We start from the raw sequence: 24,430 nt of genomic DNA, 5'->3' as shown, positions 1-24,430 counted from the left end.
GTCCAAACCTCTGCCCCAAGTTCCAGACTTCCATTCCTAGCTGCCCACTCAGCCCCTCCACCTGTGTGCCCCTCACGCTGAGCTCATCCACTTTTCCAAAGAGGTTTCTTGCCCTCTGAGTTAACTGCCTTCCCCTCTTCCCCGCCACGCCCTGCGTATGTGGGGGGCCTCCAGGGCTCCTTTCTTCTTGCTCACATGGTCTCCTGCAGCCACTCTCCCTGCTGTTTTCACTGGTCTGAGCTGTTGAGACAGCCTCCGACCTCACCTGCATTCCGCCTCTCTCTGCCTCCAGCCCATTCCTGGGCCGCCAGCAGAGGAGGCCTTCTCAAAACGCAAGTCTAGTCTTGCTCTCCCCTGTTGGGGTGGGGGGGGGAGGGGTGACAGGCCCAGCAGCACTGCATTCACACAGACCCTCATGCGACCCCCCCTCTGTCTTTTCAGCCTCACTGTTCATCTTTCAGTCTCTAGAGTCCATAGAATGTGCCTGCCTCTCGCACCTCGGACAACAGGATCACATCTAGAAGTGATTGTCACATGCCCTTCTGTGTTCCCCCGGATACACACACACATACGTACATAAATGTACATAACACACATGCCTTTATCATACGACGTTCCAAGTTGTTTGTAGCTGTTTATGGAAATGTCTGTGGGCTTCCCAAGAGCAGGAACACCATATCTTCCTCATCGATCCAGTCCTCCAGTTCTAGCAGTTTGCCTCCTGCATGTTGCCTGGCACTTAATCAATGTCTATTGAGTGAATGAATGATATAAAATCTAGTCATTTCTAGGAAGCTACACTGATTTGGTACTCAAACGTCAATATTAGTGAGTATTAATATTTAAAGACTTGTAAATGCAACCGAACGCAGAGAGGAGAAGGCTTTGGCACATGTTCCCATGGAAAAGCCATGAGCCTCGCTGGTCATCTCTTTTAGCGACTACAGCTTTTAACTCCTCCAGCGGATTTCTGGTCAGGATCTGAAAGTGTCTCGAAACGCTCTATATGCTGGGCTTTCAAGGCAAGGGTGGAATTTAGCCATGGAGTGATGGAACAAGGTCATGAGGTCATCTTGCCTCTGCGCATGGGGAGAGAACTGCCCAACATCACACCCGTGCAGCCCCGAGTCACGACGGAGCAGAGTCAACGTTAGGTTTATTTCAGATCTCAACCTTTGCGTTGAAAAGGTGATGTTGCTGCTGTCCACCTAAGTTTAGACCGTTTGTAGGTAGATGGGGACACACATGAAAAGGTACAGGCAGGGTGCCCAGGTGGAGAGAACCAGTTTGCAGGTAAAAATATGCATCGTGAGTGCCTGGGAGGTGTCTGTCGGGAGGCTGACTAGGATAGGCTCCAACCTTGACTTCCCCTCTATCTTCCTCTTTCCCAGCAACGTTCCTCAAAAGAATATTTGGCACTGTATCTGCTTCCTCACCACTAATCACTACCTTCTGAGGTACAGCCTGGGTATCATCATTCCATCTGCTTTCTCTTCTGAGGTCTCCAGTATCGATTCTGACATCTCCTGGGCTGTGGCATCTGACGCTAACTACCAAATGTCTCGTCCCCCTTCTCCAGCCCAGTGGTCTCTGGGATCTCATGCCGCTTCCGACACACCCTCTCTTCCCCGTCTTCTTCATACCCTTGACTTCTCTCCGTAACGGCGGGGACTTCTCAGTCTTCCATCTGTGGCCCCTCCCTTCCCTTTTTCTCTCCTATCCTCTTCCTGGGTGATTGCATCTACTCCTGCATTTCAACCATTACCTCTCTGATAATCACTCCCTGAAGCTGTGAGGTGATGTGCTAACTGCCTTCCATGCATGCCCACCTGGGTGTCACCTAGGAACCATGCTGCCTCAAACTGATCTGATCTTCCTCCTCCCCACCAAAGCTATTCTGCTTGCCAGAATAGAGCCAAATGCTCAGATTAGAAATCTAGGAGTCATGCCCTTTTGCTCCTTGTCCTGTTAGTCACATATTGTGACAACTGTACTCCCTTATGTAATGTGTCGAACCACCCCATTTCTCAGCCAGGGGGTATGTGCAAAGCACTTAGAAAGTGCTGGCTCCCCACGTGCTGGGTTGGTGGTGCTTTCTCTGATTTTCCAGCCCCTCTGCTTCCACCTTAGCTTCTCCAGCTCCAAACACCCTATTCTCTGTGATATGCCGTTTCCTGCCTCGACACTATTTGTCTTGACACTTAATAGGCCATTTGTCAGTGGGTTGTTTTTTTACTTTTCTTTTGAATTAATTTTAGACTTAACAGTATTGTCGCAGAGAGAGTACAGAGTTCCTGACCCCCTCGGGCCCAGCTCCCTCTAATGCTAACGTCTTACCTGACCATGATACAGGTACCAAACCCTAAGAAATCAACCTCAGTCCCAGAATTTATTTGGATTTTACCAGATTTTTAAATGAATGTCTTTATCAGTTCTAGAATCTGATCTGGGATTGCACACTGTACTCGATTGTATCACGTCCCTTCCAAACTGTGACTGCCTTTTCTTTCATGACCTTGACACTTGTGAAAGAGGACTGATTAGTTATTGTGTAGAATAGCCCCTAACTTGGGTTTGTCTGATGTTTTCTGATTATTAGATTAAGGTCATAAATTTGGGGGAAGGATACCCCAGAAGTGACAGGTCCCTCTTGGTGTGTTGTACCCAGGGTCCACAATGTTAACATGTCTTATTACTGGTGAGTTCACCTGGATCACTTGGGGAAGGCAGTGTCTGTCAGATCCCTTCACTGTGAAGTAACTATTTTTCTCTTTAAGATTCATTTGTTTAGGGGGCAAGATAATTTAAGATTATGCAAATATCTTGTTTCTCCTTACATGTTTCCCACTGATTTTATTCAGTGGATCATATCTGCCTCAATTATTACTGCAGTGGTCTAGTGGAGATTTTCTATTTTCTTCATTCCTTCTACATTTATTAATTGGAATCCTTCTGTAAGGAAAAGTTGGTCCATTTACTTATTTATTCAGTATTTATATCAGTATGGACACAAGGATACTTACTTCATACTCTAGGTTATAATCTATCGGGTTTTTTTTTTTTTGTTTTTTGGGTTTTTTTGCTCGTATACCTCCAGCTTTCATCATTTGACCATTGGGAGCTCTTTCAGATTGGCTTCTGGGCACTTTTGACCTGCTGCTCCATATTTTTTTGTTCTTAGCACTTACTTTCTGGCATCATAAGATGTTCCAGACTCCTCTTATGCTTTACTTACTCTGACCCTGGAATCAGTCATTTCTCCACGGAGCTTGGATTTTTTTTTTTTGCAATCAATATATGGGCACATTAGAGAGTGTTGTTAACCTGCTATCCGTAGCACACATAAACGTAGGCACAGTACAATGACCTGGTGGTACTACAATGAATCAGACACGATCATTTCTAAAAATCCAGTTGGGCTGGGCCCAGAGAGCAGGAACGGGCTGAGGTTGGGATTAGTAAACTAACTATGAAACACTGGTACTTAGAAGAAGATGGAAATGCCACAGGGACCTCAAGGAGTCCGGATGTGCCAGGTCACACCTCAGGAGCAGGAAATGCATCTGGAATCCAGGAAACGAGGTTGATGACCTCATGAGGCAAGGACTCAGAACCTGGAAGTGAACAAGATGTGGAGGCAAGAATCTCTCAGCAAAAGGCTCTGTGTGTTTTAGGGTCATGGTGAAAGCCTGAATGGGTGAGCATCCCCAAAATGACAGATAGACTCTGCTGAGCAGCATGGCTGGGTGTTCTCTGATCACAAACCCTGTGAAGGCAGTGTCATACCTGGGTCTCCTTTGTGCAGCCAGATACTGCTTGTTTGACAGCACTGGGGCTGCTCAACTTGCCTTTCTCAGGGACCCCATGCATATCTGGAAGGGTCTTCTGACATACCTTCCCCCAGTCCTTCTTTCTGAGCTGCCTAACCCAGCTGCCTGTTCCCAGGGTCTTCTCTCTTGCCCCGGCTGCAGTTCTGAGTTCAGGTTTTCCCAAAAGCAGATGCCGGGACAAGGACTTGGGTGGAGGAAGTTCATATGAGAGGTGATCTTAGAAAGTAAATAGTTACGTGGGGAATGTAAGAGAGCAAGATAAAGGCCAGTGATGTTGAGTTTGCAACCAGGGTTCAGTCCTGCAGGGTTCCCTCTGAGAAACACCTTAAGTCATCCTACCCAGGACAGGGAGGGTCCTCCCACCCCCCTGTGGTTGAGGATTGCCTACATAAGAATTAAGAGCTTCTAGGTTGTACTTCTGATGGAGAAGCTCTTATGCAGAGAAGAAGAGCTTCAGGGCCAGAATTGGAACCCATGGTGTGCTGGGCTCCAATTGGGGGTGAATGCAGGTGAACCAGGGAGCTCCAGGAAGGGGCATCCACATCACCCAGGAATATGAGAAGGTACAAGTTCTGCTGTAGGGGCTGTTCCTGCTGAGTCCCTTGGTGTTGCTGCCACCCCCATCTCCTCACAGCAACAGCTCCAGACCTTTCCACACCTCAGGACGAAAGCTTGCTGCATTTGCATCCCCAACACTTAGGCCAGAGATACTACCAAGAGAGGCAGGAGATAAAGGATTCTAGAAAAATGCCCGCACCAGATAATCATTTCAGGTGAACATAAGCTTTCCTGACTTGGGATAGCTCTGTGAGCTTCCTTAGGGTATGTTTTAGTTAACGGATTCTTATCTTTAAATATGTGCATGTACTCGCCTGTGTTGAGGGCTAAAAGTCATAAGGTTCTTTTTTCTAGTGTTCACAACGGCATATGCCCGAAACAGGATATCTTCTTCAAGCATGAGACTGAGCAGGGTCCCTTGGGCATAAAGATTCTGCAGGAGAGTTTTTTTGTTTAGCTTTAGGGTATGTGTTTGTCCGTGGTAGACCCTAAAGAGAACATCTTACATTGACCTTACTCTTGTCGATTGCTATTCATTAAGCAACAGCCATTTCATTTGCTAGATGCTACCTGCTGAGTTAAGGGATACGAAAGGAAATATGTTGCAGTGTAACATACTGCATAACACAGTGCCTTCAGGTAACTCACAGTCTGGTAGTATGTGTGGGATACCAAGTAGTTTAGGAAAGGTGTCGTGAATGAGGAGGCATTTTGAATGAGTCCTTAGGGAAGGAGAATTTAAACCAGATGAAGAAGGAAACATTCTAGTCAGCACAACAAAATGTAAGCCCATGTGGATTTCAGGGTGAGTGGTGGGAGAGTGTTGTACAGACAAGGAATACGTGGGTAGGCAAACTTCAGGAGTGGTTGTGTGGGACTTGTGGCTAACACAGATGAGACCCAGCACCCAGATCTTGATTTCTTACACCATTCTCCAATAATAGAAACCAGGGTATGCAGAAAATTGGCTAACTGTAGGACTGGAGCGTCTTGCAGTGCCGAAAAGAGGTACTAAGAAAAAATATAGATGTGTGGGACAGCATATGGAAAGTATTCAGGACCAACCTAAAACAGCTCCCAGTGGCTAATGGTAGAATAATTTGAGCACAGAGATGAATGACAATAGTATTGGATTATAGCCCAAAGTGTAAATATCCTTAAGTCCATATTGATATAAATAGGTAAATAAATGAGAAAAGGAACAATTCTTCCTCACTGAATTATTCTAAATAATTCATGTGTTTACATTCCCCTCAAAAAAATGAAAGTTAACTCCCACCTCTTGAGTGAACTCCATTTAGTGACTAGCTTCCAATGATTATGGGATGGAGCTGGAGGAGGCAAGTAACTTTGCAGTAAAGAAACAAGATATAGACCGTACTTTGACCGAGTGATCAAGGTTAACATCACCAATGATAAGTCATGTTGATAGCATGCATCCTTGATACGATGCAGTGGAAAGGGCACTTCACCTCTGTGATCTTCCTCCCAAAACCCATAACCTCAGTCTAACCATGAGAAAAACATGGGAAAAACCCAGTGCTCCTCAAAACCGTCAAGGTCATAAAGAGCAAGGAAAGTCTGAAAACCTATTACAGAATAGAGGGCACTAAAGGTGACGATGAGAAGAACCCAAAGCATGGACTTAATGTCAGTTCATTAGTTGTGACAAACATACCATAGTATTATAAGATGCTAACAGTGGGTGAAACCGGATTCAGAATATGCAGGAACTGTATGAACTATTATTTCAGCTTTTCTATAAATCCAAAAACCATTCTAAAATTAAAAATTTAATGGCCAACTAATCTTTGACAAAGCATGAAAGAATATCCAATGGAATAAAGACAGTCTCTTCAAGTGGTGCTGGGAAAATTGGACAGCAACATGCAGAAAAATGAACCTGGACCTCTTTCTTACACCATACACAAAAATAAACTCAAAATGGATGAAAGACCTAAATGGAAGACAGGAAGCCATCAAAATCCTGGAGGAAAAAGCAGGCAAAAACCTCTTTGATATTGGCTACAGCAACTTCTTACTCAACACGTCTCCAGAGGCAAAGGAAACAAAAGCAAAAATGAACTATTGGGACCTCATCAAAATGAAAAGCTTCTGCACAGCAAAGGAAACAACCAGCAAAACTAATAGGCAACTGACAAAATGGGAGAAGATATGTGCAAACGACATATCAGATAAAGGGTTAGTATCCAAAATCTATAAAGAACTTATCAAAGTCAACACCCAAAAAACAAATAATACAGTAAAGAAATGGCAAAAGACATGACTAGACACTTCTCCAAAGAAAAAATCCAGATGGCCAACAGACACATGAAAAAATGCTCAACATCAGTCATCATCAGGGAAATACAAATCAAAACCACAATGAGATACCACCTCACACCTGTCAGAATGGCTAACATTAACAACTCAGGCAACAGCAGATATTGGCAAGGATGGGGAGAGAGGGGATCTCTTTTGCATTGTTGGTGGGAATGAAAGTTGGTGTAGCCACTCTGGAAAATATGGAGGTTCCTCAAAAAATTAAAAAATAGAACTGCCCTACGACCCAGCAACTGCACTACTGTTTCGAAGGGACACATGCACCCCAATGTTTATAGCAGCACCATCAACAATAGCCAAAGTATGGAAAGAGCCCAAATGTCCGTCGACGGATGAATGGATAAAGAAGATGTGGTATGTATATATACAATGGAGTATTACTCAACAATCAAAAAGAATGAGATCTTGCCATTTGCACCTACGTGGATGGAACTATAGAGTATTATGCTAAGCGAAATTAGATAAAGACAAATATGACTTCACTCATGAGAATTTTAAGACACAGAACAGATGAACACAAGGGAAGGGAAGCAAAACATATAAAAAACAGGGAGGGGGACAAAACAGAAGAGACTCTTAAATATGGAGAGCAAACAGGGTTACTAGAGGGGTTGTGGAAGGGGGGATAGGTAAGGGGCATTAAGGAATCTACTCCTGAAATCACTGTTGCGCTATATGCTAAGTAACTTGGAAGTAAATTTAAAAAAAAAATGGGGAGCAACTTTTTGATATAAAAGCAAAAAAAAAAATGGATAAAGGAATGAAATGAAAATGAAATGAAAAATTTATTTACAGAAAGAAGAGGAGCCTGCTTGACAGAGGACCTTGAACAAAGAATTGTGGACTACATTTGGTGGGTAGGCAATGGTAAATGCTAATGGCTTGTGAGCAAAGCGACATGATCAGAAATGAGACTTCTGAAGATGACCAGGAGTAGTGGAGGAAGCTCCAGCAAAACACCTCTTTGTGCAACAATGATGATGTTGAACTAGAGAGGGAGCAGTATTGATGGGGGAAAAGCTTCAAGTGATGTAGGGAATAAGTGGCTAAAGGAAACTGGTGGATGTTAAATAGGGATGACCCCTTAATCCCAGGAGGAGCAACGTCTTGTAGGGTTTGATCACATTGGTTTTGATGATCATTTTCCCACACCTACAAGTACTTAGGCTAAAGTAGAAGCTGTGGTAAAACTGAAAGAGGAATGAAGACATGGACAGGAGATCTAAGATCTGCATTTCACAGCAGCTCAGATCACTCTTCTGTAAAACCAGGAAGATGGCCTATACAACCTTACAGCTGAGCTAATGCAGTTCCACTAGCCACATGTATGTAGCTAATAAAAGCAACCAAAAGTAAAAATCTACTTAGTCACACCAGCTACACTTCAAGTGCTTGACACCCAAATGTGTCAAGTGGCTACCATACTGGATAGTGCAGAAATGAATATTTTCATCATAGCATTAAGCGCTTTTGGACAGCATGCTCTAATCTTCCTACTGGAACAGTCATTGATTCTAGAATACTTGAAGATAATGTATACTACCATTCTTAAACCGGAGGAGGAATTTTCTGGCCTCAAGCTGAATGGCAGTCTTTTTATTTTTATTCTTTTATTTGTTAGCAGAGATGGGTATATATTTGGCACCCCAGCACAAAGTACTCTGGAGTCAAAGTAGACATAAGCTGGGAAATCCCAGTCAACCTCCAGGGCGCCCCATGTGCAAGTCACCGTGGGAACTCCTACCTTGTGCTCACCTTAATTCCAGCCACCCTGCAAGGGCATCCCATGCATGGGGAAGCCCAGGACACCCCCCTCCCTCAGTCTGCATTCCAGCTTGGCTCTAGCTGCCCCGAGAGGCCACCCTCTACCTTGAGAGCCCTAGAATATTCCAGCTTGAAGTTTGCACCCACATCAGCTTCAAGTGTCATTCCAGGGTGCCTGCTGCACAGAGAGGCCAGAGACTACACCAGCTTATGTCCACTTCAGCTGCCCTGTCAGGGCATACTCTGAGCCCTAAGACCACCCCAGCCCATAGCCACTTCATAACCCACAGCAGGCGCAGCTCCCGCCAGCCAACCAAAGTCACCAAGCACACACAGTCTACACAAGATCATTCCTTCAAGTTTAGGAGAAGTAGCCGCTCTGCCTAATTCATAAAAACAAACACAGAAAGTTAAGCAAAATGAGGAGACAGAGGAATATGTGCCAAATGAAAGAACAAAACAAAACCTTAGAAAAAGAACTAAATGTAACAGATATAAGCAATGTGCCTGATAAAGAGATTAATGATTATAAAGATGCTCAATGGACTGCAGAGAAAAGTGGAAGAACTTAGAACTTCAATAAGGAGACAGAAAATATAAAAAAGAACCAATCAAAATTGAAAAATATAATAACCAAAATGAAAAGTACACTACAGGGAATTAACAGATTAGTAACTGCAGAAGAATGGCAGCAATCTGACAGTGTCATGGGAAGTTCCCAAGCTGAATAGGGAGGGAGGGAAGGAAGGAAGAGAGAAAAAATTTTAAGTGAGGATATGTTAAGGGATCTCTTGGGCCACATCAAGAACAATACAATTTGCATTATAGGGGTCCCAGCAGGAAAGAGAGGGGGAGAAAAGGACAGAAAAGTTATTTTAAGAAATAATAGCTGAAAACATTCCTACCCTGGGGAAGGAAAGACATCTAGGTTCAGGAAGCACAAAGAACCCCAAACAAGGTGAACCCAAGGAGGTCCGCACTACAACATGTAGTAATTAAAGAGAATTTTAGCTCACTCAGCCAGTGGAGCATGCCACTCTTGATCTTGGGGTTATAAGTCCAGGTCCATGTTGAGTATAGAGATTAAAGAAAAATAAAATCGGGGTGCCTGGGTAGCTCATTCAGTTAAGTCCAACTCTTGATTTTGGTTCAGGTCATGATCTCACTGTTCATGAGTTTAAGCCCCACATCAGGATCCTCACTGACAGTGCAGAGCCTGCTTAGAATTCTGTCTCCCTCCCCCTCTTCCCCTCTCCTGCTCACATGTTCTCTCTCTCTCAAAATAAACCAATAAACTGAAAAATCTTTTTAAAAATGCAAAAAGCAGCAAGAGAAAAAAATAGTTACACACAAGGGAAACTCCATAAGGATATCAGCTGAATTTTTAGCAGAAACTGCGCAGTCCAGGAGTGGCATGCTCTATTCAAAGTGATGAAAAGAGGCACACCTGGGTGGCTCAGTCAGTTGTGTTCAACTTGAGCTCTGGTCATGATCTTGCAGTTCATGGGTTTGAGCCCTGCATCAGTCTCTGTGCTGACAACTTGGAGCCTGCTTCAGATTCTGTGTCTCCCTCTCTCTCTCTGCCCCCTCATGCTCGCTTGTGCTCACTCTCTCTCAAAATAAATAAAAAAGATTCTCCAGGGTAGATAACATGTTAGGCCGTAAGTCTTCATAAATTAAAAAAAAAAAAAATTAAAACCATATCATCCATCCCTTCTGACCTCAACAGTGTGACACTAGATGTCAATCACAAGGGAAAAAACTGGAAAAAACACAAGCACATTGAGGTTAAACAGTATGCTACTAACCAACCAATGGGTCAATGAAGAAATCAAAAAATATGTGGAGAAAAATGAAAATGGAAACAGAACACTCCAAAATCTTTGGGACACAGTGAAAAGCTCTAGGAGGGAAATTTATAATAATATAGGCCTACCTCAAGAAACAAGAAAAATCTTAACCTAACCTTATATTTAAAGCAATAGAAAAGGAACAAAGCCCAATATTATTGGAAGTAAACAATGAAGATCAGAGCAGAAATTAATGAAACAGACTTTAAAAAAATAGAAAAAAGCAATGAAATCAGGAGCTGTTTTTTTCAAATATGTATATATTTGAATATATATATATATATATATATATATATTTAAAAAATAGATAAATCTTTAGCCAGACTCATCAAGAAAAAAGAGGACCCATGTTAATAAAATAAAAAATGAAAGAGAAGTGACAAAATGAAAGAGAAGTAACAATAAATACCACAGAAATACAAAGGATTATAAGAAACTACTATGAAAACTTATATGCCAATAAATCAGACAACCTAGAAACAATGGATTCTTAAAAACATGCAATCTTCCAAAACTGAATGAGGAAGAAATAGAAAATCTAAACAGACCAATTACTAGTAATGAAATTGAATCAATAATCAAAACAGTCCCAACAAAGGCCAGGACCAGAATGATTCACAGGTGTGTTCTACCAAATATTGAAAGAAGAATTAATCTATTCTCCTCAAACTATTACAAAAAGAAGTGGAAGGAAGGCATCCATACATTCTGAGGACAGCATTGCCCTGGTACCAACACCAAACAAAGACACTACAAAAGGCCAATATCCCTGATCAATATAGATGCAAAAATCCTCATCCATATATTAGCAAACCACCTTCAACAATATATCAAAAGAATCATTCATGACAACCACATGGGATTTATTCCAAGGATGCAAAGCCTGGCTCAATATCCACAAATCAATCAACATCACACACAACTTTAAACTGAAGAATAAAAATCATATAATCATCTCAACAGATGCAGAAAAAAAATCTGACAAAATTCAACATCCATTTATATATAAAAAAAGGAAACTTTCAACAGATTGGTTTAGAGGGAACACACCTCAACATAATAAAGTCCATATATGAAAAGCTTTCAGCTAACATCATACTCAATGGTGGAAAACAAAGCTTTTCCTCTAAAGTCACAATCAAAATGATGTCTACTCCTGCTAATTTTATTCAATATAATAGTGGAAGTTCTAGTCCTAGCAGCCAGAGAAGAAAAAAGGCATCCATATTGGTAAAGAAGAAGTAAAAATGTCACTATTTGCAAATGACAGGATACTATACACAGAAAGTCCTAAAGATTTCACCAAAAAACCCCACAAAAACTATTAGAATAAGTGAATTCAGTAAAGTTGCAGGATACAAAACCAATACACAGAAATCTGTTGTATTTATATACACTAATAACAAAGTAGTAGAAAGAGAAATTAAGAAAACAGTTCCATTTTCAGTTGTACCTAAAAGAATAAAATACCTAGGAATAACTTAACCAAGGAGGTGAGAGACCTGTACTTTGAAAACTATAAAACACTGATGAAAGAAAAAGAAGATGACACAAACAAATGGAAAGATATTCCATGCTCATGGACTGGAAGAATTAATATTGTTAAAATGTTCATATTTACCCAGGACAATCTACAGATTCAATGCAATTCCTATCAAAATACCAACAATATTTTTCACAAAACTAGAAAAATAAATCTTAAAATTTTTATGGAACCACAAAAGATCCAAAGCAGGCTTTAGAAAGAACAAAGCTGAAGGTATTACAATCCCAGATTTCAAGATACACTAAAAAGCTGTAGTAATCAAAGCGTAATGGTATTAGCACAAAAATCAACACATAGATCAATGTAACAGAATAGGGAGCCCAGAAATAAACCCATACTTATTTAGTCAATTAATCTATGACAAAGGAGGCAAGAATATACAATGGAGAAAAGATGGTCTCTTCAATAAATGGTGCTGGGAAAACTGGACAGCTACATGCAAAAGAATGAAAGTGGACCATTTTCCCACATCATACACAAAAGTAAACTTAAAATGGATTAAAGGCCAGGGGCACCTGGGTGGCTCAGTTGGTTAAGTGTCCGACTTTGGCTCAGGTCATGATCTCACAGTTTGTGAGTTCGAGCCCTGTGCCGGGCTCTGTGCTGATGGCTTGGAGCCTGGGGCCTGCTTCAGATTCTATATGTGTGTGTCTCTCTCTGCCCCTCACATTTGTGCTCTTTCACTCTCAAAAATAAATAAACATTAAAAAATATATATTTTATGGATTAAAGGCCTAAATGTGAAACCTGAAACCATAAAACTCCTCAAAGAAAACATAGGCAGTAGTAGGCTGGGAAGATGGCAGCAGAATAGGAGGACCCTAAGCTCACCTCATCCCATGGATACTAGATGATACTCCCATCAGCATTAATAACTGAGAAGATGACCTAAAGACTGGCAGAAGAAACTCCACTAAAGGTAGAGAAGAGGCCACATCGAAGAAGCTAGGAAAGGCAGAGACACAGTTTGGAAGTGAAACAGACCTTGGCCATCTGCAGTTAGAGGGAGCCAGGAATGTGAAGAAATAGACTATCATATCAGGGAGCCCACACAGGGAAGATGAATCCCCATATTTGGTTTTGAAGGTGAGAGGAGTGAATCTCATGAGTTTTTACAATTAGCAGGATTTAAAGCCTCCAATTTTAAAAATAAGCAAGCTCTGTTTCAGGGGAGTCCAGAGGGCATTAGGAAGCTGAGTCCTGGCCCTTAAAGAAATAGTAGGATAAATAGCCCATGGAGATACAACAGTTTCAAAAACAGGTGAGCATACAGGAGGGAGATTTATTTATTCATCTCAGAGCATGGCCCAGAGAGTCAGGGATTGTGAGGAGACACCTCCAGCCCCCTTCCCCCCAGCATAAATACAGCCACCCATGGGAACCAACACAGTACATACACTCACTACCTAACTTGCTTACACCAAGTCCTGCCCCCCAACCTCTATTTCAGCAGATCCACCCTTCCTAGTCATGCTTGCCTCAGTACCAGTGCTACAGATCCCTTCCCAAGACTGGTGCAAACTCTGCCAATACCACCTCCTGACCCTCACATTTTGCAGGGCCTCAGTACCAGTGGGGGCAGGTCTCATTCATGAACAGACTACCTCACATTTTGTTAAAATGTACCCTGCCTGGCTGGTGACCAAAAACTGGCCACAACAGGCAAAGAGAGCCTCTGCAGTTGACTAGACTGGAGGAAAAAAATGGCGAGGACATAACAACAAGGCACACACAACACATAGGAGACACTTTCTGAAGCACCAGGTTCTGGGGAACAGAGGACACTGCACTGCAGGGCACTGTAGGTCCTCTTCTTCATAACGCCATTACCATCAAGAGCAGGAGATATTAGCTGACTTTCCTAACACACAGAAACAGAGTTAAGTAACATAGGAGACAGAGGAATATGTCCCAAATGAAAGAACAGGAGAAAACCACAGTAAGAGACCTAAGCAAAATAGATGTAAGTAATGTGCCTGATAGAGAATTTAAAGTAATGATCATAAAGATACTCACTGGACTTGAGAAAAGAGTCGAGGATATCAGTGAGACCATTAATAAGGAGACAAAAAAGAACCAATCAGAGACAAAACAATCAATGAAATTAGAAATATACTTGATGGAATAAATAGCTGGCTAGAGGAAGCAGACATATTGTGATTTAATGACCTGGAAGACAGTGTAATGGAAACTAATCAAGCTGAGCAAGTCAAAGAAAAAAAAAATGCAACATAAGAATAGACTTAGGGAACTCAGTGACTCCATCAAATACAATAAAATTCACATTGCAGGGATCCCAGAAGAAGAAGAGAGAGAAAAGGGGTCAGAAAGTTTATTTGAGAAATAATGGCTGAAAACTTCCCTAATCTGGGGAAGGAAACAGATATCCAGACCCAGGAGGTACAGAGGTCCCCCAACAAAATCAAACCAAGGAGGTCCACACCAAGGCACATAGTAATTAAAATGGCAAAAAGTAGTGATATGGAAAAAAATTTTTTAAGCAGCAAGAGAAAGGACAGTTACATACAGGGAAAGCCCCATAAGGCTATCAGCAGATTTTTCAGCAGAAACTTTACAGGCCAGAAGGGAGTGGCATGATACATTCAGAGTGCTGAAAGGGAACAATCTGCATCCAAGAATACTCTATCCAGCAAGGCTATCATTCAGAACAGGAGAGACCAAGAGTTCTTGGAAAAACAAAAACTAAAAGAGTTCATGACCACTAAACCAACCCTGTAAGAAAATTTTAAAGGGTACTCTTTGAGTAGAAAGGGAAGACCGTGAGAGTATGAAAAGTAGGAAATATAAAAGCAGTAAAAATAAGGATATCTGTAAAAATCAGTCAAGGGATTCACAAAAGGGTGTAAAATATGACACTATATATGTAAAGTGGGGGTGGGGGAGTAAAGAATGTGTCCAAAGTTAAGCAACCATCAACTTAATACAGACTGCTATATGCAGAAGATGTTATATAAACCTAAAGGTAACCATGAATAAAAAACCAGTAATAAATATGCAAAGAATAAAGAAAAAGGAATCCATGTCAGTAAAGAAAGCCAATAAACCATGAAAGAGAGCAAGAAAGGATCAAAGAAAAACTAGAAAAATAACCACAAACAAAATTATAATAAAAACATTCTATCAATAATTACTTTGAATGTAAATAGACTGAATGCTTCACTCAAAAGATATAGGGCGACAGAGCAAATTTTAAAAGGGACCCATCTATATGCTCCCTACAAGAGACTCATTTAAGACCTAAAGACATCTGCAGATTGAAAGTGAGGGGTTGAAGAAAGATTTGTCATGCAAATGGATGTCAGAAAAAGCCAGGGTAGCAATACATATTGGCCAAAGTAGACTGTATAACAAAGACTATCACAAGAGACAAAAAAAGACATTATGTAACAATAAAGGGGACAATCCAACAAGAAGATACAAAAATTGTAAATATTTTGCACCCAAATACATAAAACAGTAACGAACATAAAGGAAGTAATCAATAGTAATACAGTATAATAGGAGACTTTAACACCTCACTCTCATCAATGGACAGATCATCCAAACAGAAAATCAACAAGGAAACAATAGCTTTGAATGACACCCTGGGCCAGATGGATTTAACCAATATATTCAGAACATTCCATCCCAAAAGCACAGAATGCACATTGTTTTCAAGTATACCTGGAACATTCTCTAGAATAGATCACATATTAATTAGGCCAAAAAAGAAGTCTCAACAAATCTTTTCTGACTTAGAAAGCAACCACAAGAAAACAATCTGGAAAGACCACAAATACATGGAGGTTAAATAACATGCTACTAAACAATGAATGGGTCAACCAAGAAATCAAAGATGAAATAAAAAATCACATGGGAAAGTGAAAATGAAAACACAGTGGTATAAAATGTTTCAGATGCAATAATATAGGCCTACCTCAAGAGCAAGAAAAATTTAAATAAATGACCTAACCTAACATATAAAGGAGCTAGAAAAAAAAAAAAGAAGAAACCCCAAATCAGCAGTAAAAGGGAAATATTGAAGATTAGAGTAGAAATAAATGATATTGAAACTGAAGCAAACAAACAAAAAAATAGAACCGATCAATGAAACCAGGAACTAGTTTTATCAACAAAATTGATAAACCTTTAGCCAGACTCATCAAAAAGAGAAAGAGAAAGAAAGGACTCAAACAAAATCATAAATGAAGGAGGAGAAATAATAAGACAGCCCAGAAATACGAAGGAGTTTAAGAGAATATTATGAAAATTTATGTCAACAAATTGGACAATTTAGAAGAAATGGATAAATTCCTAGAAACATTTAACCTCCCAAAACTGAAGCAGAAAGAAATAGAAAATTTGAACAGACTAATCACTAGCAATGAAATTGAATTAGTAATAAAAAAACTTCCAAACAAAAGTCCAGGACTGGATAGATTCATGGGCAATTCTACCAAACATTTAAAGAAGAGTGAATACTTTTTCTTCTCAAACTATTCCAAAAAATAAAAGAGGACGGAAAATTACCAAATCCATTCTATGAGACCAGCATTACCCTGATACCAAAACCAGATAAAGACACCAACAAAAGAGAGAGAGAGAGAGAGAGAGAGAGAGAGAGAGAGAGAGAAGTGCAGGCCAATATCTCTGATGAACATAGATGCAAAATCCTCAACAAAATACTAGCAAACTGAATCTAACAATGTATGAGAAAAATAATTCACTGCGATCAAGTGATGCAAGGGTGGTTCAATATTTGCAAATCAATCAGTATGATACATCCCATCAATAAAAGAAAGGATAAAAACCATATGATCATTTCAATAGAAGCAGAAGAAATATTTGACCAAAGTACAACATCCATTCATCTATGATGAAAACCCTCAACAAAGTGGATCTAGAGGAAACATACCTCAACATAATAAAGGCCTTATACAAAAAAACAAAAGCAAACATACTCAGTGGGGAAATACTGAGAGCTTTTCCCCTAAGGTCAGGAACAAGACAAAGATGTTTATTCTCACCACTTGTATTCAACACAGTACGAGAAGTCCTAGCCATAGCAATCAGAAAACAAAAAGAAATAAAAGGCATCCAAACTGGCAAGAAAGAAGTCAAATTTTCCCTATTTGCAGATAACATGATACTATATATATAGAAACCCCTAAAAACTCCACCAGAAAGATACCAGAACTGATAAATAAATTTAATAAAGTCACAGGATACAAAATCAATGCACAGAAATCTGTTGCATTTCCATACACTAAAAATGAAGCAACAGAAAGAGAAATTAAGAAAACAATCCCATTTACAATTGCACCAAAAAGAATAAAATACCTAGGAATAAATTTAATCAAGGAGGTGAAAGACCTGTTCTTTGAAAACCATAAAACATTGATGAAAGAAGTTGAATACAACACAAAGAAATGGAAACACATTCCATGCTTGTGGATTGGAAGAACAAATATTGTTAAAATATCTATGCTACCCAAAGAATCTATAGATTTAATGTGATCCCTATCAAAATACCAACATTTTCCATAGAAATTAGAACAAACAATCCTAAAATGTGCATGGAAGTACAAAAGACCCAGAATAGCTGAAGCAATCTTGAAAAAGAAAAACACAATTGGAGACATCACAATTCCATATTTCAAGTTATATTACAAAGCTGCAGCAACCAAAACAGTATGGCCCTGGCACAAAAATAGATACATAGCAATGGAACAGAATAGAAAGTTCAGAAATAGATCCACAAATACATGGTCAGTTAATCTTCAACAAAGCAGGAAACAATATCCAATGGGAAAAAGACAGTCTCTTCAACAAATAGTTTTGGGAAAACTGCACAACAACATGGAAAAGAATGAAACTGGACCACTTTCTTACTCCATACACAAAAATAAACTCAAAATGGATTAAAGACCTAAATATGAAACTTGAAACCATAAAAATTCTAGAAGAGAGTACAGGGAGTAATTTCTCTGACATCAGTCATTGTCACTTTTATCTGATAGGTTGCCTGAGGCAAGGGAAACAAAAGCAAAAATAAACGATTGGGACTACATCAAAATGAAAATCTTTGTACAGAGAAGGAAACAATCAACAAAACTAAAAGGCAACCTACAAAATGGGAGAAGATATTTGCAAATGACATATCTGATAAAAGGTTGTATCCAAAGTAAAGATATGTAAAATATATAATGAACTCAGCAACTCCACACACACCCCCAAAATAATAATAATCCAACTTACAGATGGGTAGAAGACACAAACATTTCTCTATAGAAGACATGCACATGGCCAACAGATACATGAAAACATGCTCATTATCATTTATCAGGGAAATGCAAATCAAAACGACAATGAAATATCACCTCACACCTGTTAGAATGGCTAAAATCAGAAACACAAGAAACAACAATTGTTGGCAAGGATGTGGAGAAACAGGAACCCTCATACACTGTTGGTGGGAGTGCAAACTGATACGGCCACTCTCAAAAACAGTTTTTGAGTTTCCTCAAAAAGTTAAAAATAGAACTACCCTATGAACCAGCAGTTGCACTCCTGAGTATATACCCAAAGAATACAAAAACACTAATTTAGAGGGATACATGCACCTCAGTGTTTATAGTAGCATTATTCACAATAGCCAAGATATGGAAGCAGCCCAAGTATCCATTGATTGATGAGTGGATAAAGAAGATGTGGCATATATATCCAATAGAGTGTCACTCAGCCATAAAAAAGAATGAAAATTTGCTATTTGCAGCAACATGGATGGAGCTAGAAAGTATAATGCTAAGTGAAATAACTCCGAGAAAGACAAATACTGTATGATTTCACTCATATGTAGAATTTAAGGAATGAAACAAATGATTAGAGGGAAAAAAAGAGAGAGGCAAACCAAGAAACAGATTCTTAATTATAGAGAACAAACTGATGGTTACCAGAGGGGAGGTGGATGGAGGGATGGGTTAAATAAGTGATGAGGATAAAGGAGTGCCTTTGTTGTGAGGAGCACTCAGTATTGAATGTAAGTGTTGCATCACTAAATTGTACACCTGAAATGAATATTACGCTGTATGTTAACTCACTGAAATTTAAATAAACACTAAAACAGACAAGCAAACAAACAAACAAGTGTTGGTGAGAATGTGGAGGAATAGGAACCCTCATACACTGTTGGTAGGAAAACTTCCTCAAAAAGTTACAAATAGAACTACCCTTTGATCCAGTAATCACACTGCTGGGTATTTATCCAAAAGATACAAAAACCCTAATTCAAAGGGACACTTCCATGCCTTTGTTTATTGCAGCATTATTTACAATAGGCAAATTATGGAAGCAGCCCAAATGTCCACCGATAGATGAATGGATAAAGAAGATGTGGTATGTATATACAATGGAATATTATTCAACCATAAAAAAGAATGAAATCTTGCCATTTGGAACAACATGGATAGAACTAGAGAGAACAGTACTTAGCTAAATTAGACAGAGAAAGACAAATACCATATGATTTCATTAGTATGTGGAATTTAAGAAATGGAACAAATGAACAAAGGAAATAGACCAAGAAACAGACTCTTAACTGTAGAGAACAAACTGAAGGTTACCAGAGGGTAAGTGGGTGGGGGATTGGGTGAAATAGTTGATGGGGATTAAAGAGTACACTTATCATGATGAGCAGTGACTAATGTATAGAATTGTTGAATCACTGTATTATACACCTGAAACTAATATAACACAGCATGTGAACTATACTAGAAGTAAAATTAAAAACTTAATTTTAAAAAACATAGTAATTTCTTTGACATCAGCCTTAGCAACATTTTTGTGGAAATGTCTCCTCAGGCAAAGGAAACAAAAGGCAACCTACCGAGTGGGAGAAGATATTTGCAAATGACATATCTGATAAGGGGATAATATCCAAAATATATAAATAACTTCTACAACTCAACACAAAAAAATATAATTAATCTGATTTAAAAATGAGCAGAAGACCTGAATAGACATTTTCCCAAAGACATACAGGTAGCTTACAGACACGTGAAAAGGTGCTCAACATCAGTAATCATCAGAGAAATGCAAATCACAACCACAAAGAGATCTCACCTTACACTTGTCAGAAATGGCTAAAATCAGGGGCACCTGGGTGCCTCAGTTGGTTAAGCGTCCAACTTCAGCTCAGGTCATGATCTCACTGTTCATGAGTTTCAGCCCCACATCAGGCTCTGTGCTCACAGCTCAGAGCCTGGAGCCTGCTTCAGATTCTGTGTCTCCCTCTCTCTGTCCCTCCCCTGCTCACTCTCTCTCTCTCTCTCTCAAATAAATAAACATTAAAAAAAAGAAAGAAAGAAATGGCTAAAACACACACACTAAAACACACACACACACACACACACACACACACACACACACACACACACACACACAAGAAATAACAAGTGTTGGCCAGGATACGGAAGAAAGGGAACTCTCATGCACTGATGGTGGGAATGTAAAGTGGTACAGCCACTGTGAACAACAGTATGGAGGATCCTCAAAAAATCAGAAATAACCTATCATCCAATAATTCCACTCCTGGATATTTACCCAAAGAAAATGTGAACACTAATTTGAAAACATATATGCACTTCGCTGTTTACTGCAACTTCAGTTACAATAACCAAGTTATGGGAGTAACATAAGTTGCCATATCAGTGGGTAAATGGATAAAGAAAATGGGGTGTATACATACATATATAATAGAGTATTATTCAGCTATAAAAAGAATGTGGTCTTGCCATTTGGGACAACATAGATGGGCCTAAAGAGTATTGTGCTAAGTGAAATAAGAGAAAGACATTACCATAAATTTCACTTATATGTGGAATCTAAAAAGTAAAACAAAAACAGAATCACAAACACAGAGAACTGATGATTGCCAGAGAGGAGGGACTTGGGGGATGAGAAAAACAGTTGAAGGGGATTAAGAGGTACAAACTTCCAGTTATAAAATAAATAAGTCATAGGGTTGAAGGTACAGTATGGAGAATATAGTTAATAATACTGGAATAACTTTATATAGTGACAGATGGTAAGTACATTCATCATGATGAGCATTTCATAATGTACATAATTGTTAAATCACAATGGCTCACCTGAACCTAATATGTCAACTATACTTCAATTAAAAATAGAAACAATTAAAAAATAAGTTTGCTATATTGTCAAAAAAAAAGCCCCTAGATTAAGATGTAGTTAAAAGTTATTCCAGATTATTAGTGCTTCCCAAGACAAAAGCAAACATATGTCCTTTTAGAGGAATGAACTTTAAACCCAGGCCACAAAAAACTCCCAGAGACAAAATTCCAAAGAAAATGGCTAAAAATCAGAAATTATCAAACACATGAGAAGCCACTTTGAGCAAAGATCAACAGAACAAGAAACTGTAAATTCATCCCACAAATGCTATATAGTAGCAACTGATAAGTTATGGAATATCAAATATGTTTAATGTCAAAATAAAAGTTTAATAGACTATTGAAAGAATGATTTTTAAAAAGTAGCTATCAAAATTGGACAAGTCAATGTGAAAGAGAACCAAACAGAACTTCTGGAAATGAAAAAAAAAATGTAATTAAATTAGAAACCTCAATGGATCAGACACAGCTAAAGAGGAATTTGTGAACTGGAAGTTGGCACTGAAGAAATTACTCAGAATGCAATAAAGAGAGACAACAGTACCTAAAATAAGAAAGAATTAGAAGACAAAGATTTTTCTAAGAAAATCCAACATATGGCTAATTAGAATTCCAGCAGGAGAAGATAAGGAAAATGGAGCATAGGCAATATTTAAAGACAGAATGAATGAGAATTTTCTAGAATTGATAAAAGATATGAATTCTCAGATTAAGGAAGCTCACAGATTCCCAGATAGGATAAATAACAAGAAATCTATACCTACGTACTTTATAATGAAACCTAAGAACCCTGAAGACAAATTATTACAAGCAGAGATTAAAAATAAATTACCAATTAAAGAACAACAGAGTGAAAGCTGTCTTTCATCAAAAACAATAATAGTCTAAAGATACGAAAATGAAATCTTCAGAATTCAGGAAAAAAATGGTCAACTTATAAGTTATCCAGGAAAAAAAAAAAAAGCTGTTTCAAAAAATGAGAAAGTGAAGGCATTTTAAGCAAACATGAATTGAGAGGGTTTACTTCCAACAGATCCTCACTAAAAGGAATCTCTGAAGGATATGTACTCCAGGGACCAAAAAAAAAAAAAAAAAATGAACCCAAAAGAAAGATCTGAAATGCAACAAAAATGATGAGCAACAGTCACCTTGGTGGGCAGAATAAAGAGCTCAGAAATAAACCCATGCTTACATAGTCAATTAATCTGTGACAAATCTTACACCATACACAAAAATAAACTCAAAATGGATTAAAGGCCTACATATAAGACCTGAAACCATAAAAATCTTAGAAGAGAACATAAGCAGTAATTTCTTTGACACTGGCCATAGCAAATTTTTCTAGATATGTCTCCTAAGGTAAGGAAAACAAAAATAAAAAACATCAAAATAAAACTTCTGCACAGTGAAAAAAATGATCAAAAAAATGAAAAGGCAACCTACTGAATGGTAGGTTAAAAATGATATATCTGGGGGCACCTGGGTGGATCAGTCAGTTAAATGTTTAACTTCAGCCCAGGTCATGATGTCACAGTTTGTCGGTTCAAGCCCCACATCAGTCTCTGTGCTGACAGTTCAGAGCCTAAAGCCTGCTTCAGTTTCTGTGTCTTCCTGTCTTCTGCCCCTCCCCCATTTGCGCTCTTGCTCGCTCTCTCAAAAATATTTTAAAAATTTTCATGATATATCTGATGAGGGGTTAATATCCAAAGTATATAAAGAACTTTTACAACTCAATGACAAAAAAACAAATAATTCAATTAAAAATGGGCAGAGGACCTGAAAAGACATTTTTCCAAAGAAGACATACAGATGGTCAACAGACACATGAAAAGATGCTCAACATCAGGAAAATGCAAATAAAAACCACAATGAGAAATCATCTTACAACAGGGAGAATGACTGAAATAAAAAAGACAAATAACAAGTGTTGGTGAGGATACAGAGGAAAGAGAACCCTTGTGCACTGTTGGTGGGAATGCAAATTGCTGCAGCCACTGTGGAAAACAGTTTGGAGGTTCCTCAAAAAATTAAAAACAGAGGGGCACCTGAGTGGCTCAGTCAGTTAAGCGACAAGCGCTTGATTTTGGCTTAGTTCATGATCTCGCAGCTCGTGGAATCGAGTCCCATGTGGGGCTCTGTGCTGAGAGCACAGAGCTTGTTTAAGATTCTCTCCCCCTCATGCTCTCTCTTTGTCCTTCCCCCATTCATGCTCTGTCTCTCTCTCAATAAATATTTTTTTAATTAAAAACAGAAATATGCTATCATCCAATAATTTCACTACTATTTACCTAAAGAAAACAAAAACACTAATTTGAAGATATATGCACCCCAATGTTTATTGCAGCATTACTTATAATAGCCAAGATATGGAAGCAACCCAAGCATCTACTGATAGATGAATGAAAGAAATGGCACATTTATATTTATTATTTATATTTATATTTTTTATATAATGGCATATTAGCCATGGAAAATGATGAGATCTTGCTATTTGTGACAGTATGGATGGGCCTAGAGGGTATTATGCTAAGTGAAAGAAGTCAGACTGAGAAAGCCAAATATCATATGATTTCATTCATGTGGAATGTAAAAAAACATGACAAATGAATAAACAAAAAGCAGAATCATACCTAAAAATACAGAGAACAAACTTATGGTTGCCAGAAGGAAGGGGTAGAGGATAGACAAAATGCACAGAGGGGAATGGGAGACACAGCTTTCCGCTTATAGAATGAATAAGTCATGGGAATAAAATGTAGAGTATAGGGAATAAAGTCAGTGACATTATAATAGCTCTGTATGATGACAGACGGTAGCTATGCTTGTGGTGAGCACAACATAATGTATAGAGATGTTGAATCAGTATGTTGTACACCTGAAACTAATGGAACATTGTCTGAACTGTACTCAAAACAATTTTTTTAATAAAATGAAAATCCTTTGCCTATGATAATAAAAAATCACCAAGGTAGGTAGATTGAAGCAATAATTAAATGAATATAAAAGAATCACAATAATTTCTAATTTGTTGATTTAAAAAATTAAGATAGAATCCCAGACAAATTATAGCATTTAAGTCAAGAAGAGCGTGAGAAGAGTCAAAGTATGCTGACATCCTGTATTATTTAGTATGTGGATAAAGATACTAATTAACTTAATACTCTATTAAGTTAAATACACATGATAAATTTTTTAGGGTGGCCACTAAAATAGTAAAACAAAGTATATAACCTCCCTACTAGTAATGGGGGAAAAAATGAAATGAGAGAGATAAAAACCTTATTCCAGAAGAAGGCAAGGATGGAAGGGTGGATAAGAACCAGAAAAGCAGAATATTAGAAAGTTGAA

At 38.8% G+C, this 24,430-nt stretch overlaps 1 protein-coding gene and 1 long non-coding RNA gene across 3 annotated transcripts in view; one reads left to right on the top strand and one right to left on the bottom strand.

Annotated features, from left to right (window-relative positions):
- Positions 1-24,430, top strand: part of PARVA (parvin alpha) — a 172,056-nt gene that overhangs the window by 104,028 nt on the left and 43,598 nt on the right. The gene's annotated exons all lie outside the window — the stretch shown is intronic.
- Positions 584-24,430, bottom strand: part of LOC132661467 (uncharacterized) — an 82,014-nt gene continuing 58,167 nt past the window's right edge. For both annotated transcript variants that reach the window (XR_013550148.2, XR_009602234.3), the window contains one exon: positions 584-750. This is a non-coding gene — a long non-coding RNA (uncharacterized LOC132661467). The remainder of the gene's footprint in view (positions 751-24,430) is intronic.

Source organism: Panthera onca, chromosome D1 (assembly GCF_046562875.1).
Source record: "Panthera onca isolate mPanOnc1 chromosome D1, mPanOnc1 haplotype 2, whole genome shotgun sequence".
NCBI classification, from domain to species: Eukaryota; Metazoa; Chordata; class Mammalia; order Carnivora; family Felidae; genus Panthera; species Panthera onca.
This window is presented reverse-complemented; position numbering and strand designations above follow the sequence as displayed.